This window comes from Furipterus horrens, unplaced genomic scaffold (genome assembly GCF_987537825.1).
Source record: "Furipterus horrens unplaced genomic scaffold, mFurHor1.1.pri manual_scaffold_15, whole genome shotgun sequence".
Taxonomy (NCBI): Eukaryota; Metazoa; Chordata; class Mammalia; order Chiroptera; family Furipteridae; genus Furipterus; species Furipterus horrens.
Window position 1 is genome coordinate 24,469,670 of NW_028327185.1, and position 14,258 is coordinate 24,483,927.

A 14,258-nucleotide genomic window follows, 5' to 3' on the forward strand; every position below is an offset into this window, starting at 1 on the left:
AGGCGCACCTCGGCCACAGACCCGACGCGGAGCCGGGCGCAGCGCCAGGCGGGCACCTGGGCACCGAGGCATGCGCAGAGCGGGCCTGGGTCGCGGGCGGGCGGCCTGAGCCTCCCAGCGCTCGCAGTCCTAGGAGGAGGTGGAGGAAAAGTGGGTGCGGGAGGAGGAGGAGGAGCGCTAAGCTGGGAGGAGGCGCGGCTAAGAGCGGCCACGACCGCCACCACCAGGCAGAGGAGGAGTTCGTCAGAGGGAGAGACCCTTCTCCCACTTGGAGCGCCTTGGGTCTGCTTCTGGACAAAAAGAGAAAGGAGGAGCCAAGAAGAAAAAGAAAGAAAAAGAAGTGAGGGGGAGACAGTAATAAAGGACGTGGACGGACAGGCCCAGAGCGACAGGGAGGCCGGGGCACGGAGCGCAACCTGAGCGCGGCCCTGGGCTGCAGGTGCAGCGGGCGAAGCGCCCTCGCTCCCCGAACGCACGTCGCGGATCCGGAGCGCACGCCGCGGCGGGGTGGTGCCACCTCGGAGCCCGGCTGTCCTCGTCAGCTCTCCGGGCGGCGGCAGCGCCTCTGGAGGGACGGGTGATGGACCAAAGGGCGGCTCCACGCGCGGGCGCGGGCGCGCGTTCCTAGGACGCTCGCTCCCTGAACGCCGAGTAGGAGACTACGAGGAACCACCGGCCCGGCGCCCCGCGCGCATCCGAGGCGGAACCAGGGCGCGGGACGCCACCTAGGGCGCAGAGGCCGGGTGGGGACGCTCCGCAGCGGCCGCCCTGCGTCCTGCCCTAACGCGCTGCGGAAGGAGGAAAAAGTTTTCAGCTTGGGTAAGAAATGGCTTTGCTTTGGGGGTTTAAACTGGGTTCTGGAGAGGGAGGAGGCAGCTGGTCTATCAGTTTGAGGGTGAGGGGTGGCTGGTATCGGGGGCTCGAACCTGGAGAGGGCTCGGTCTGGTGTGGAGCTGAGCTCTGAGAATGAGGGTAAGGGTACCGAGGTGACACCTATTGCCGGAAAAGACACGGGAATGGTGGCCAAGCGGGGAGCTGGAGACGTCCCCGCTCTCTGGCGCCAGGATTCCTTCTCCTCGATGCCGGACTGAGGGACGAAGTGTGAGGACGGGAGTAGCCGCTGGGGTTGGTGTGTGTGGCGCGCGTGTGTGCTGTCCTGACGCTTTTGAGAAACTAAAGAAGCCACCCAACGACCTTGCAGTGGGCGATGGTTTTGAGTGCATTTCAGGCTGAAGAAGCGAATCTAGAGTTTAGGGTAGCACCTGGTGAAGGTACGTACGTAATCCAGGTGCGCGGTCGTTACTGAACGGGAGAGTCCACGCTCGCCTGTCGGCGGCCGGTAGACTGCACACCATCTACTCTCCGTAACCTTCCACCGCACAGCTGCCTCCCAGCTGCGTTCGTTTCTGCGTGTTTTCAAACGGTGGGCTGGGGGGCAGGTGAGCCACAGCGGGGTTCACTCGTCTGCCTTGCGCTGTTGGACTGCGATCCTTCGCGCCGCGCGCAGCTGGTAAGGAGCAAAGGAGCCAGAGGTCTAGGATTTGCATCCATATGGATGGATTTCAGGAATTCCAACGTTCACTTGTCTGCGAGTGTATTTGAACCTGTCTGCCGTCCGCGTTTGCAAGGCGAAAGGACGGCTCTCCTTAGCAGGCGAGCTGTTTATAATGCAGCGTTGGTGTTAGCGAGGGCACTGGTATTTCACTAAATGCTTTGCGCAGACCTTCCGTTTCTCCCGTGGCCTCTGAGTGCCAACAAAACTGGTAGCTCCATCCCCCGTTTTGGGTCTTTCATGGTGACTATTTGAAAAATAACCTTTCTTTAAAAAGTGTATTTGTTGAATACGTAGTCCCAAATCATTTTATATTGTGAGTCATTGTATTGCATGAAACATTCATCACTATTTCCTGTGTTCATAACAATGCCCTGCATTTACTTAAGAAAGAGATCCCACAGAAGAGTATGCACTTCAGAAAGGCTAGAGCCAAGCCTAGAACAGATGCACGCATAAAGACAGGATGTTCTAGGAGCATTTCAATATGAAGCGGAGGTCTTTCTGTTCACAGTTGTGGCTTGGGTGCACCCTCTTGTTATAGGAGCTGGTATTGCCCAGTGTACATAGACCGTGCCTGCCTCCTCCGTGTGCCCTCGACATGCCCGGAATGTGGCTGAGATCACACACACTTCACTGCATAACCTGCCTGTAGACATGTTTACATGGCCTGTCTCATTAGCTTGATATACAAGTAGCTATTGTTGAAATAGAAAGTACGTTATTTTTGAAGTGTGTTTCCATGTGGAAATATAAGTTTAGCTTAAATTATTGATTTAAAATTAATTACATTGCAAGTCTGACTTAGACTGTTTCTGTAGTCTGGGGGTGACCTAAGATTGAATTTAACATGAACAGAGCAGTGTTGAATGCCATTTTCAAAATAATAGCAATTATTTATTCAAATGGACTTGATATTTTTTTTAAAAAAGTGAGATAAAAAAGAGATTTTTAAAAAAATCTTTGACAATGTATGCCTTTTGCATGGAAAATTATTGTAAAAGAAAGTATAATTTGGAAAAAAGGATAGTATGTGTGTGGAACTGGTCAAGATTTAGCAAAAGATTGAGTGTTATAATAAAAGTAGTTCTTCATTGACCTCCATTTAAATTTATTTAGGAAACTTTCCTTTAAAGTTTAGAGAAGCATATGAATATACATTATTTTCTTTCTGTGAAAACAGTAAAATATCATTCAAAAGTATTTTTTTCTGAAAATTATTTAGTCATGCTTAGAAGTTCTTATACGGTGCACCTCTCATTTTCTTTTTCACATAAAGACAAATGATTTATTCTCTTGTAAAGAGTCATTATTTTAAGGTGTAATGTAAAAACATGAATTTCTCTTAATGCTATTTTAGCTACTAATTCCATGCAACCTGTTGAAAATGAGCCTGGAAAGTTGTTCAAGAACGAGGGTATCTTGGATTTATACCAGCAAATCGAATGGATAGAAAATTAAAGATACGATTAGAGTTAATTTGCTTGTGGATGTGAAAATTATAAAGTCATTGTTTTTCTGCTTTTTACCCAGAATGTCCTCTATCACTTCCTGAGCCAGCGCACTGGTGCGGCCTCACTGAGTTGTTAACACTGGCAGGATTAGCTGCTTGCTCCTGCGTGGCCTGGGTGCTGTTCACGTAACTGTGCAGAGGCTGGTCTTGTTTGTGGTCTTGCAGTGCATCCTGAGAACAGCTGGGGGGGGGGGGGCACTTCAGCTCTGTGACAGAGGAACTGCGAGTCTCGTGAAAATGCGCCTGGTCCAGATGCGGAGAAAGGCAACTGCCTGGCCATTCTGGGACTTTATATCATAACATACTCTTGTCTTCACGTTGTGGTTTGGAAGTATCAGTGAGTAACCGGAAATGCTTTATTTTGTGTAATATATGTCTGAGTTTAAAATACATTTTTTCTTACAGAAGAATATCAGAAGGGCAAATATGGCTCCAATAACAAATAATCAAATGCCTCCACCATGGTTCTTCTAAAAGGCTAGTCAGGATAATGAAAGGCATCTTACACTAAGCCCTTGAAGGTAGTGAGAGCTGTGGAGTGGGCGCGCTGTGGATTGGTCAGTCTTATTGGGTCCAGTGGGACTTAACAAAATTCTGGAATAGAATTTCAGCATCTACTGAAAGTGTTCATTTTAGGGGGACATGGGAAGAGATGATGTAATGAATTTGACAGGAGGCGAAGCCAGTCATACGGGAAGTTAGTTTCTCATCTCTGACAGACTATCTTCTCCATGGAGGGTATGGCCATTATTCCGAGTAGATCTTGGAATCCCAACTCAGCAGGTGCAGCTCTGCCCCCACCGGTCCCCACAGAAGGCAGTTCTTTCAGCTGTAACCCAGCCTCTGCAGGGTTCTGCTGGCCTCTCCATTCCCCCAAAGTTGCATATCCTGGGCAGTTCTGATTTGTCTGAGCGTTGTCTTCAAAGAAATGAAGACAGGATGTTGCATTGAAGTGTGTGGGTCTTATTTGAATCTGCTCCGGCCTGTCTTTCCTCATGTCCAGTGGAGGTGAGAGCAGGTGCCCTATCCGCACTGTGGGGTGGTGTTGAGGGTGGATAGCACGGTGCACGTGGAAGTGCTTTCTGAGGGATCCCTGTAGCATGTCCACCTTCGTGTTCTTGGACGTGCTGAGAGCCCGCGTGCAGGCGTCCCTCTGGCTCGGGGGCTGGCTGCTGGGTGTTCCTTTCTGCCCAGAAGCTTTGGCGGTTGGTCGAGGCCCCAGCATCTGGCAGGCTGGCCATCAGGCCGGCAGCGTTGATCCCCCACCTGTTGGAGCTTCCTGCCGACACAGTCCCCAGAGCCGCGTGCCCTGGTGAGCGAGGCTGTCTCAGCCAGCTCTGCTGGGGCCACTGCAGCTGCTTGCCACAGTGACACAGGCCTGGGAGCCGCTGGTGATGACAAGCCAGCAGAAGGAACATTTGAGCTACTGCCATCTTCTTCTCGCCAATTGTGCCAGCTCATCTCGAGGCAGCTAGAATATGGGAACTTAGAGGAGAAGCAATGGAGGAAAGAACGACGAATATGATTAGGTGATGAGTAGCTGGCAGATGCGTGTGGGCTTTGAGGCCTTGCCTTCTCGGCCCTGCCCTGCATGCGACTCAGGGACCGGACTCTGATGCTTCAGCCAAAGCGCTCCCGGAGGAAGGGGGTCTCAAATGGTTTTCCTGCCCTTACCCTGGTCACTACACTTAGCAGTTGCCCTGCCCCGTAGCCTCAGTTTCTCTGCCTCTTGTCACATTTGCCATTTCACAGCACTGGGCTTCTCTTGTGTTTTCAATTTATATTTTTAGTACTAGAATAAAGCCTTGCCTTAGCCGTGACCTTGGCAGTTACCCTTATCCTTGCCAAGAACTCCTCTCCAGGAGCAAGTCTCCAGTCTTTCTCTTCTGGGTCACAGATGCGGTCCCGAAGCAGACAAAGCCCTGGCCTTAAGGCACGGCCACCTCCTAACGGTGTATCATTTCTGCCTGGAGACCCGGCTGCAGAGTTCCACTGGACACATAAAATCTCCTTGTGTGTCATTGTTGGCAGGATCAAATCTCAGCTCTGCACCCTCCTCCTGGCTTCTGTAATGTGAGTGGCTGAGTATCAGCTGCAGAATTAATCCTTCATTAGGTCATTTGTGCTAGCCTAGCTCCAGCTTATTTCCTGTCCCCAGTGTTCCCTGAATCCAGCACGACAGCTGAGCCGTAACACATGTTCCCTTCAGTCACCTCCACTGCAGGAAGTAGGACTGGCACAGGCGCGCAGGTTGGGCAGGGTGTCCTCCAGCGACTGCTGCTCAGAGAAAACTCAGGTGAGGTTCAACTAACTAAAATGTTGTCTGTTTCAAAGAGGATGCAGCTACCAGGAGCGATGGACCGTGCATTTATGGCTGTTCTACCGAAGTCACCTCATTTGTCACTGGTAGCTACAACCATGGAGCTGGATTCATATAAAAATACCCTGGCAGTAGCTGTAGGAAAAGGGATCTGCTGACAGCCTTAGTCCTCGGTTTCTGACATTCCACTTTGTAGTAAATTGCCCAGGGGGCCAGGCCTGGGGAGAACCCTGGACACTGCTTAACCCAAGTACCACTCCTTGCCCACAGCCATTTGAAGCTTCATCCAGGCAGCTCTCACCTCCAGGGGCCCCCAGATCTAGTGGTATTTTGCAGATTCCAAAAAGCCATATGAACTTCAGGTGTTATTGAGTTCCATCCATCCATCCATTCATCCATCCATCTCTATGTACATATCTTTATCTATGTGTATTCATTTTAAACTGTTATTGAACACAGTGGTTTTCTGTGGTTTTCAATTTCTTTTTTAATTCAAAATACTCTAAAAGCGCATCTGCTCTCATGTACAGACCCCTCAGGTCATTTGTGTGGAAAAGAAGACCCTCCTGTCTTCTTTGCCTGGGATTCCTCAGTATGTGAGAACACATGTGCGCTGTCCTGTGTGAAAGGACATGTGAAGGAAGACTGGAATGGCCCTCCTTTCTTCCCTCGTTAACCCCAAATGGTTTCCATCATACAAGAGCCGGGCAGCAGTTTCAACTTTCTTTGAGTGTAGCTATCACTCTCCCTGTAAATTATTTTCAACTTTTTAATTATAAGAAACTAAAAACTTATCTAAGCAGCTACATGTTGTCCCTCCTCTGAATTCTGGCTGTGCTCTTTATGTTCAGTATTGCATTGGAGAGTTCGGGATCACCCAGTTAGTGTTTATGACTCTCTGCAAAGAAGCTAACTTCATGAGCGTATATGACACGGCCGTTTTAATCAATACTTGCCTGAGTACGATGAGTCTGTCTGCCACTCTCTCCACTTTTCCCTCGCACACATGGTCCCTCTCTGGCCACTTGCCCTGGGAGCGCTGTCTAATGTGCAGGCTGGGGGTCTAATGTGCAGGCTGTGGACATCCTTTTTTGGATACACAGGAGAGTGAGTCCAGGGCTCTGCCTTCTAGGAGCATATGATCATGATGAGGTGAGAGCAGCTCAAGGAATCTGAGTTGGAAGGTGCCGTTCGATGTCATATGGATATCCTAGGGCTGAGAACAGCAGAGCTCTGGAGAGCAGAAGCTGAAACCCAGCAGGCCACACTCCGTGCAGAGCCTCTAGCGAGAGCCCTTCCTTGCCCGCCTCTTCTGAAGGCTGTCTGCGCCCCTTGACTTGTGACTGCCTCTAGCCTCTGCCTCTGTCCTCACACCGTCTCCCCCTCCTCTGTCTGTGTCTCCTCTGCGTGTCCTTCTTATAAGGACACATATGATTGCATCCAGGGCCCACCCGGAAAGTCCAAGATAAGCTCCTCCTTCCACGAGCCTTGACCATATCCTGTCTTTTACCATAAAAGGTAACAGTCACAGGTTTCAGGGATGAGGGTGCGTGTGCCCCTTGGGGAGGGGGCACCGTCAGTCACTACAGATGCCGCGAGTGAACAACATCCTACCCTGTGACTCCCCGTTGGTGTTCGTCAGCCTGTGCAGTCTGCGTGCTTTGAGAAATGAACACTCACAGGAGGTTCATTCCATTTCCAGAGAACAGTGAGAGGCAGCTCCTCCTTATGTTGAGCCAAAAATGTAATTCTTACTGTGCTTGCGTGCCTTCCTAATCATTTCGAGACTTCTGATGAGAAAACTTCTGATCTTTCTTCCAGAAGAAACTCTTTAAAGGTCAACAATTTAAAGTTATTCAATCTGGTCTTCCGTGCCCTTTCTAAATCATCGTGTCCATTCTATACCTTTTCATTTACGCTCTGTGAATAGCACCCCCAGCTCACGACCCCCTGACTCTCACCCCGTGCTCTTTTGGGTTTCTCCCTCACTGGGTTCCCAGAGACCACTCTGCAAAAAGCCACGTACAACCTCCTCCTCACAAAACAAGTGGCCCCCCCTTCGTAGCCCCTGTCAGCTCTTAGCAATACCTCCAACCTCCATCCTCCTTCCCAGCTCCAGCCCCAGCTCCTGAGGCTACATTTCCTCAGTCGACTCCCATGTCTTTCATGCTCCTCTTCCTTTAGTAACTTTATTTCTACAGTTTCATTATTTCCATAATATCCTTCAGTGTGGATCCCGCTCGTTCATCAGCTCGGCTTCTGGAAGGAGCCTTCCCAGCACAGCCTTCGTCTGCTCCCCGCCGTCCTGGGCTTTCCTGTCCCTGTGAATAGCAGGACCGTCCCACAGCTCAAAATTCACAGACAATCTTGATTTATCATCTTCCATTGCGTATCCCATTCAGTCTGATGCAGGTTGTAGGAATTCAGCCAAGGAGGATACTGCTCAGACCTCTTGACTTCTTTTCTTTCCTGCTAACAGCACCTTAAGCCATTGCTTCTCCCACTTTAATGCTGATTCACACCACCTAGGAACCCTGTTAACAGGCAGGTCCTGGGTGGGGCCTAATAATCCGCATTCATAACCATGCAAGTCACAGCTTCACACTTTTTCTTAGAGACTCTGAGCTGCCCAGATGATCTTGTGCTCTCTCCTATTTCCTTCTTTACAGGGGACTTTTATCAAAGACTAATCTGGTCACTTTCTTCCTATCTTCAAAAAGCTTCTTCAACACCTCCTTCTATTACCTACTGAATAAAGAGCTAAATGTCTTACATCAGCATTCAGTTAACATTTGAGTGTTCCAGGGCTTGGGTTAGATTTTAAATTCAGTTGTGAGTCTCAAGGCCCTATTGGGTTGCCCCACAGTACTTGCCATTTCATAAATACCATTTTCACTGTGTTCACGTGTTCTTGTGCTCTTAGGACACCTGTTCTTCCATGTCCTTACGGGTCCAGTTTTAGCAATTTGTCAAGGACTGCTTTAAAGAGTACTGCTTTCTGTGAATTTACCTTTTAGTAATTTATCAGATGACTGATCTCATTTGTGTGTGTGTAAATATTTCAAATAGAGTGTTAAATCCCCGAGGTAAGATGCTTGCTTCATTTGTCCTTGTTTACCCTAAAGCACCTAGTACACTCTTTCCCGTAGCACTCAATGTGCACACGGGCATAGAAGGTGTGTGCATACAGTTTTTCTGTTTTTCTCCTTATAAAGTAAATGGGTCACAGAAAATTCAGACATTGCTGCTGCAACATATCATGTCAAACATAGAAATCCATCATAACCCAAGGCCCCGATCGTAATGGTGGTTAACAATTAGAAGCACCAGCCTCTGATATTTTCTATACACATCCTCACTTACTTTATACAAAACTGAGATAAGAATACACTTTTGCAACCTGACTTTAAGTTCATCGATTTTCCTGTTTTAAAAACTGCAGTGTGTTCCAAAAGATTGACTGAGTTCACTGTGTAAAAATCAATCCACGTAAAATGATCCAGCGATGTAGAAACGGGCTTGCTTTGGCTTTCTGATCAGTTCAGCATGTTTTCTTCAGCACCTCCTCTGCCCCAAGACAGTACTGGGCACTGTGGATCTGTATCAGTAACACACAGATATTCCCCCAAGGGCACCCCCTTTTCCCACCTTAGGGGCCGTATTGGCCACAGACAGATGGACACATAGTCGGCAACTCATCTTTGATGCCAGATTATAATCATGTCTGATGACATGTACCCAGAGAGCTGAATTTTATATTGAAATTTAACCTTTCACATTCCTTTCATCTGTAAAGACAGAAGACTTATTTTGAATTCTGAACATGAGCGTATTTATCAAATGTATTCATACAATATATATGTATATTAGTTTTTGTTTCATGAATGAATGTAAGCTTGTAATGAAAAACATAAAAACGTCTTTAACAAAGACTTAACAAAATATTTTTCTATATTTAACAAAACTACGATTTAGAGATAAGGGCAGAAAAGAAGGCATATGAGCTGTCTTAAAATGCCAGTAACTGAAGGCACAATATAAGGCATTTGTCAAAAAGAAAATTCCTGTAGAAGCCAAAGTCAATATTTCTCTGAGAATTTTGGACAGATAAATGACGAGTGTTTGTTACTGCTACCAGATTTGCTGTTTTCTAAAGAAACTCAGCTTTGTGGTAGAATTCCGAGGCACTGAGTTCCAGGCCATGGCAGTGAAGGTTTGGGGCAAACAGAATTGTCAGCAAGGCTGGTTATGTCTTATCAAGAAAAACCTTAGCAGTAAAGTGACAGATGACAGAGTGCTAAAACTTTGAGGCTGACTGAGACTTCTGCAGTCTGAGTTGGTGAGATTATAGAAGGGCTGTTCCCACATCTTCCGTCTTTTATTGGAGGAAACCGCAGTCCTGGATGGTGAATGATCTACCCAAGGCCATGAGGTGAACGAGGTCGGTTTTTGACACCACGTCTGGATTTCTCTTCTTTCAGGCTAAATCTCTTCCCGGAAATCATCTGGCTTCTTCTCTCTCTCTACCTTCTCTCCCAGGAATTTCAGCGGCACCTTGGGCTTCCTGTGAGTGCTAGAAGTCCATTTCTGGTGCTCAGATGTTTCCATAGAGTATCGCACAGCACCTCTAATGCACCATTTGGGCATTGGGACCCACCACCTTTCCCCCAAATGCTCCACTCCTCCTGTTAGTCCTACATTAATCCATTGCATTACAGTCATTCTAGCATTTCAGATTGAACCCTTTGATGGGAGCTTCCTGTAGACCAGCACTGTTAGGTGTGGCCTCTACACTCTGACGGGAAGAGCCCGTCTCGTCCACTCCTCCCTCCCAGTCCCGCGCCCCCTTCCTTCAGACAAGCTCTTCCTGTCTCCGCTTTGCACAGCTCCAGTTGCCTCCAGCTTGCCTTTCGGCCCCACCTCTGTGCTCCTTCCTAGTCTGGATTGAGGTGAAGTCACTCCCAGTTTCCTTCTACTTGAGTTTCAGGTCCCTCTTCCCTTCTCCCGCTGCAGTGGCCACACGCCTGCTTGAGGAGCCTCAGACGTGCCTGTCTTCTCCTGCCTCTGGGTTTCTGTCAAGACCCTCGGTGCCTCCTGACCCGGGCTTACCTCCCTTTGCCTGTTAGCATCCTACACCTATCAGGAAGGTCTGTCTTCTGAAGAAAATTCATTATTTCAATCCTGTGCTTCTGTAGTGTGTCTTTCCTGTGCGTGTTATGACATTGGTCATACTTGTTTGCACTACAATAACTTATGTAACTGAGTCTTTTCCTTTGGATTTTGAGCTTCTTAGCAGGAGCCTCCACTTCTCTACACCTAGGACTTTACATGTTGTAAATTTGAATGAGAACTTCAATAAACCTAGTGATGCCTTGGGTCCCTGTGAAGGCATGTATTTTATGTGATGTTATATTCACTGAAATATCCCAAAGACCTACCTAACGCAGTGCTCGATACATAATGCAAGGTCTGTCCAGAAGGTATCCAGCCATGCAATATGAAAAGTAGGACGTTTATTGAAGAAGACACAAGATACAAGAAATAGTGTCTATAGGACAATGATGCCTCAGTCCTCTTCAAAGCAGGCACCTTGGGACCTCACACGGTTCTCCCAGTCACCATCAGCTGCCCCATCATATTTTCCTGAATCTCATCAACAGTCTGAAATCTCTTCTCTTTCAAAGTTGATATTAGTTTTGAGAAAAGCCAGAAGTTACAGGGCACCAAATCTGGGCTGTAATGGGGCTGAGTCCCCTGGGTGATTTGCTGTTTCACCAAAAAACTCTGCAGGAGATGTGATACATGAATGGGGGCATAGTCATGATGAAGCTGCCAATCACCAGCTGTCCATAGCTGCAGCCTTCTGAATCATCCAAATAGCTTCTGCAGAGGAATGTTCAAGTTTAACACAAAATCGGATGTGGGTCCATTGCTCTATTTGCTCAATCATTTTGAATGTGACTGCCACACAGTACACACGCTTACTCAATGGCATCTACCACCCCCACTGACTAGTACAGTGAAGTCATCATTGTTCACACATGCACATTGAAGTCCACTCTCCTTGGCTGCCAGGTTACATCGATGTCATGCAAACCATTCTTGTTATATTAACAATGACTAGACTTTTACCAGATTTTATGCACTCCAATTATGTATTGTTGAATGAGTTTCCTCTTACTTTTCATGTGGGGGGGAATAAGTCTGAGGTTTAGCAGTGTTCAGGCCATCTTGGTATTTTATATATTAGCATGGAGGATGCATCCTTGGTGCATAATGCACAGAATGCAGTAGAATTATTTCAGGTCAGACTCTGTCTCTGACTTGCCTGCAGGGTTATCTGTGTATACATGCTAACATTTTGAGAGGTGTGGTCCTTTCACAGGACTCTTCAAATTATGGACCCTCTCAACATCCAGTTCCAGTGGCCAGTACATTTGAAGTAGTTGTTATTGCTTGGTGGTCATCATTACCAAATGACAGTCAACAACAGCTCTCCTGAGCACTTCTTGCAACCACTGCGAAGACTTCCATCATGAGGGTTTATGGTGATGGTTCTAAAACCACAATCCAGAACCACGTATACCAGAACCACCTGGGAGGCTGGTAAAAATGTAGTCTTGGGGATTGAAAGTAGATTTGGGCCAGGGTCTGTCAGTCTGCATTTTTTAATCCTCACCCAAGGATATGTTTATTGATTTTTAGAGAGAGAGAGAGAGAGAGAGAGAGAGAGAGGAAAAAACAAGGGGAGGGCAAGAGAGAAAAGGAAATTTCAGTCGGTTGCCTCCTGTATGTACCCCCACTGATCAAACCTGCAACCTCAGTATCTGCCCCAACCGGGGATCGAACCCTCAGCCTTTTGGTGTACAGGAAGACACTCCACCAGCTGAGCCACCCAGCCAGGGCTCTGTCAATCTGCATTTGAAATAAATACCTCAAACAATATTTCTGCTTCATTCATTTTAAGACCACCTAATTAAAAATTAACAAAGAGAGAGAGAGAAAGGTGTTGAGAGAAGAAGAGATTGAGAGAGAGGTTGGGAGAGAAACATTTTCTGTTTTTCCTGAGTAGGTCAATAGCCTGGATTGGCAAGGGGTGCAATGTCTTGGGCTGTTCTCTCCAGTGAGATGAGTCATCCTCAATTTCTGATATTCTTAGACTTTCAGGAAGGGTGACAGGCTCTTTTTCACTGGAAATTAAACATAGCAAGCAATTCTCAGTGTAGAATTAAGGTGAAACTCTTCCTATCAAATGTAGCCCATGTATCAAAACATGGAATCGTGTTTTTCTTAATAGAGATAACAGTGCTCACAATGTAGTATAAAAAAAGAAATTATTACCTCAGATATAGGCATCCCAAAACATTTTGAAAGGTCTTGAGTTATATCATAAGCAGACCATGTTTTTGCCCGAGTGTAATGCTATGTTTAAAGGTTACCTTTCTAAGCAGATATATTACATGTATTACTTAAATGAACAACAGAAGGTCAAAAAAGCAGACAAAATAGTCTAGAACTGTGTATGTGCAAATTGTTCAATTACTATGAATGTTCTTAAAAATGGACATGGGTTAGTTTTGCTCATTGGTTAAAGGGCATCCTATTATATATAGAAATTCTAGAAATAAAAATATTTAAAAATATACACAATACAATTAATGCTTTTCACAAGTTTAATGTATTATATTAATTATAAGAGAATTAAACAAATTTATTAGTCACCCAGTTCCTCTGAATTCTAGCCTGGCATCGGTGACCCATAGTCTGGCCCCTCTCCCGGTCACCTCCTGGCCATTCACACATTCATGACAGGGATTAAGTTCGTGAATTGTCGCGGACGCTGCTCGAGGTGCTAGAGATAAAGGGATGAAGAAGGAGGACAAGACGCTGCCCCTGCAGAACTCACATCCTTGTGAAAATCCACAGGACCTGAAACAGTGTCCCTAAGGGTCACTACACAGGCCTCCCTGTGGTGTGAGATCAGAGGATGTGGGGCCATTAGGAGAGCTTGATGTGACCTTCCTTAGGCTTCACTCCCCCCACGCCTGCCTACCTTTTAAACTTGGGGCTTAGATGCAATTTTTCTCAAAAAAAATAGTGACTGTTCTCTAGAAAAAAAATAGACTGCTGATACTGATTCTTCACACTAGATGGCAGACATCTGCATTTGTGCGTCCGAAGAGTGAGCCAACTTTTGAAAAATTAAAAGGAGGTTCAGAATGAGCCCCTTGGCGTGAAAACATGTTGTTCCTTTGCCGTCAATGAGAGGTAGCGGTTGGTTTTATGCCCATGGGTTTCAGACTTTACCCTGGTGGCTAACCTGTTTTCTGTGCAAGCACAGGATAACCCATTTTTGAAACCCTTTTTGGAAGTCACATATGTTAGTAAAGTTTTGATATAACAGAGTGTCTCTCATGTACTCTGACCAGTGTCCTGTTTATACAAAAAGTTAAAATAAGCTTTGGAAGTACAGACGCAGGTGGACACACGTGGAGCTGCTCTCCCAGAGGCGTGAGACACGAGTGTTTCGTTTTCTTGTGGTGAGAGAAGAAGCAAACACACCAGACAGTCTCCACCTGACCACATCACTTGATCCACCAAGGGCTCCAGGAGTCCAAAGAAAATGAAACATGAGCAGATGTTGTCCCGGGCCAGTGACCTGTATAAACCAAGACCAGCATCACTGTCGCATGGGTGCCTGCCCGGGTCCTGCTGACAGAGAGCCTGTCTGTCTACCCGGTTCTCAGCGAAGAAATAACCGACCCCAGCGTGATGCTCAGTGTATCTTCCCGAGACTCCAGGTGCTCTGTCCAAGTCCAAATCAGACTAAGCTGTAGAGCAGAGCCCACTGACTTCAACTCTCTGGAAAGCCT

The 14,258-nt window shown here is 47.0% G+C and overlaps 1 protein-coding gene across 1 annotated transcript in view; it reads left to right on the forward strand.

Moving 5' to 3' along the window:
- The first annotated feature begins 201 nt into the window (after positions 1–201).
- CHRM3 (cholinergic receptor muscarinic 3) overlaps positions 202–14,258 on the forward strand; it is a 398,997-nt gene continuing 384,940 nt past the window's right edge. The window contains exon 1 of the mRNA XM_090263205.1: positions 202–819. The gene's annotated coding sequence lies outside the window, so the exon portion shown is untranslated. The remainder of the gene's footprint in view (positions 820–14,258) is intronic.